Raw genomic sequence first — 3,225 nt, 5'->3', positions numbered from 1 at the left:
CACATGCCCTATGGCCTCCCTGTCCTATTGAGAAAACGACTAAGTATTCCACACACCCCTGTGTTTTCTCGGGATGGAGGAGAAGTCTTTGCAGAGTTTCATACGGGTGTGTGGAAATTGCCCACCCCCGTGTGCCATTCACAGGGTCCTCCACAGGGGGCATTCACATGCCCCAGTGTCTTCTCAGGATGGAGTCCGAGAACTCCGAACGGAAACACACACCCGTGTGAAAATTTCACATGGCCGTGTGTCTTCTTTGGATGACTTAGAAAAAAATTACAGACTCTGGAGAAAAATTTGTGCAACTTATACACACGCAGAGCATGCATATACTATGAAAAACTGACTAGAGAATAATGAAAACACGCTCAAACGATCAAGAAACTTCGCCAATCACAATTAAGCACACTAAAACACCAACAATCCACTAGAAAAATACAACAATAGCATATACAAATCAAGACAACAACACTAAAGCTCTTATTCATGCAAAACTAAAACTAAGAACTAGAAAAACAGTAAAGACTTGGGTTGCCTCCCAAGAAGCGCTTGTTTAACGTCACTAAGCTTGACGTACCTGACCTTACCTCATGGGGGCTCATAAATGAAGGTTGCCCTCTTACCTACAACTTGAAAGCAAGATGAACATAATCTTTTTAAGGTAGAGGGAGAGTTATCAAGCTTGTTACCACACAAGGATTCGTCACCCTTACTCCATCCATGCACATCCCTATTAGTCTTTGGACTATCCTCTTCATGATCCCAGGGATAAGTTGCACCTTGTCCTCTAGACCAAGTGATAAGATTTCTTCACTCTCCACTTCTTGATCTAACAAGCACTCAAATGGGTCCTGACACATCATTTCCTACACGTATTCATCAATCAACTCATCAGTGGTGTCAAGAAAACACGGAGTATCGTTAAACTCAAGAGAATGCCGCATGGCCTCGGCGAGACGGTATGTCAATTTGTCATCACCAACTCTAAGTGTTAACTTCCCACCGTCCATGTCAATAAGAGCCTTGGAAGTGTGCAAGAATGGCCTCCCAAGTATCAATGGAACCTCGGCATCCTCATCAACATCCAACACCACAAAGTTCACAGGAAATATGTACTTGTCAACTTTCATAAGTATGTCTTCAATGATGCCCCTCGGATGTCTAACTATTCGGTCGGCCAATTGAAGTGTCATTCGAGTAGGCCAAGGCTATCCCAAGCCTAGTTTCTGAAAGAACGTATAAGGCATGATGTTGATGCTAGCCTCTAAATCAGCCAATGTCTTTTCTTCCCCAAATTACTAATGTTGCACGGAATGATGAAGCTTCCGGGGTCTTTCTTTTTATTCGGCATATTCTTTTATAACACTGCCAAACATGAAGCATCTAAGATCACAGATGTACTCTTCTCCAACTTCCTCTTGTTGGTCAAGAGGTCCTTGAGAAACATTGCATTTCGAGGCATTTGAGACAACGCCTCTACAAATGGGATGTTGATGTGTAACTTCTTGTATTGCTCATTATTTTGGTTGTTCTTCAATCTTGAAGGATAAGGGATTCTTGGCTTGTAAAATGGGGGTGCCACCTCCTTGTCTTTTGCTCTCTCCTCAATCTCCACGACCTCGGGAACTCAATATTGGTCTTCTCACTTGGGAGCCTACTTTCAACTTCATGACCGCTTCTCAAAGTGATCGCCTTCATATGCTCTCTTAGATTGGTCTCCGTGTTGCTAGGCAAACTCCCTTGACGTCTTTCCAAAACTAACTTCGCGGTTTGGCCCACTTGATTTTCCAAGTTGTGCAATGATGCGGTGTGATTATAAAGTGTGGCTTCAACCGGTTGAAATCTTGTATCCGACGATTGAATGAACTTGGTCAAAGCCTTCTCTAAGTCAGTCATCCAGTTTTTCAACCCTGAAACTCTATTCTCCATGTTCGAGGCTTGTTGTTGTGGTTGGAAACCTGGTGGTGCCATAGTCTTCTATTGCCCTCGATTACTCCACAAAAGGTTTGGGTGGCTCCTCCATCCCAGATTGTAGGTATTGCTATACAGATTTCCTTGTCTTCTCATTGTATTACCTATAAAATCAACATGTTCCACGGAAGTATTACCACCAATCGAATAGGGCAATCAAATGGTGAATGCCCCCCCCCCACACCCAATGCTACTCATCGCGGCCGCCACTCTGGGAGAAGTTAGAGTATCTAATTTCTTGCTCAATAACTCAACCTTTGCCATGAATGATGTGACTGCATCAATCTTATGAAGTCGGCTACCTTCTTTCTGTTCCGTGTGTTCCATTGATAACTTTTCATAGTCATTTCTTTGATGAGATGTCGGGCTTCATTGGGGGTCTTGCTTCGTAAGGTGCCTCCTGTTGTAGCATCAAGTAATTGCATCGTGCTTGGGTTCAAACCACTATAGAAAGTTTGAATAATCATCCATTCGGGGAACCCATGTTAAAGACATTTCCACAGGAACTCCTTGAACCTATCCCATGTCTCAAAAAGAGACTCCAATTCCATTTCCACAAAAGAAGATATCTCATTCCTAAGCTTTGCAGTTTTCCGGGAGGAAAATATCGGGCAAGAAAAGCTTCTACCATTTCCTCCCAAGTAGTGATCGACGCTCTAGGTAATGAATGTAGCCATTGCTTTGCTCTCCTTATTAAGAAAAATGGGAAGGCCCTCAACTTGATAGCATCATCTATTACTCCATTAATCTTGAGCATGTCGCACACTTCCAAGAAGTTCTCAATGTGATTGTTTGGATCCTCATCGGCCAAACCACTAAACTGTGCTGATTGCTGTAACATCTGGATAAAGCCTGGCTTAAGCTTAAAACTCTGAGCTGTGATCAGTGGCCGCACAATACTAGACTGCGTACCAAAAACTGCGGGTTTGGTATAATCTGATAGTGTCCTCTGCTGCTCATTCTGTTCTGCCATATTATCAAACCTTTCACCTTCTATCTCAGCTTGATTTGACTGTTCTTGCATAGGTTCTTTTCCCCATCTGTGAATTCTCCTTCCAATGTCCGGATCTCCTTCAACCAAAGTCGAAGGGTTTCCTCCGGTCTTAAGCTGGAGCTGCAACCAAATAAAGAAAAATAAATCAGAATGATCGAAGAATAAGAAAGTGTGAAATAGAATCAGTGATGAATAACTAAAATAGCAAAGTTCAAAGTGCTTCTAAAACGCCTAGTCCCCGGCAATGGCACCAAAAACTT

At 42.9% G+C, this 3,225-nt stretch overlaps 1 non-coding gene across 1 annotated transcript; it reads left to right on the top strand.

Moving 5' to 3' along the window:
* The first annotated feature begins 2,448 nt into the window (after nucleotides 1–2,448).
* Nucleotides 2,449–2,555, top strand: LOC120276619. Its single transcript, XR_005541331.1, has one exon. It is a non-coding gene; the product is annotated as a small nucleolar RNA R71 (small nucleolar RNA).
* Nucleotides 2,556–3,225: the final 670 nt, after the last annotated feature.

The sequence above is a fragment of the Dioscorea cayenensis genome, chromosome 14 (genome assembly GCF_009730915.1).
Source record: "Dioscorea cayenensis subsp. rotundata cultivar TDr96_F1 chromosome 14, TDr96_F1_v2_PseudoChromosome.rev07_lg8_w22 25.fasta, whole genome shotgun sequence".
In the NCBI taxonomy this organism is placed as follows: domain Eukaryota; kingdom Viridiplantae; phylum Streptophyta; class Magnoliopsida; order Dioscoreales; family Dioscoreaceae; genus Dioscorea; species Dioscorea cayenensis.
The sequence above is the reverse complement of the archived record's forward strand: the minus strand, read 5'-3'. Positions and strand labels throughout refer to the sequence as shown.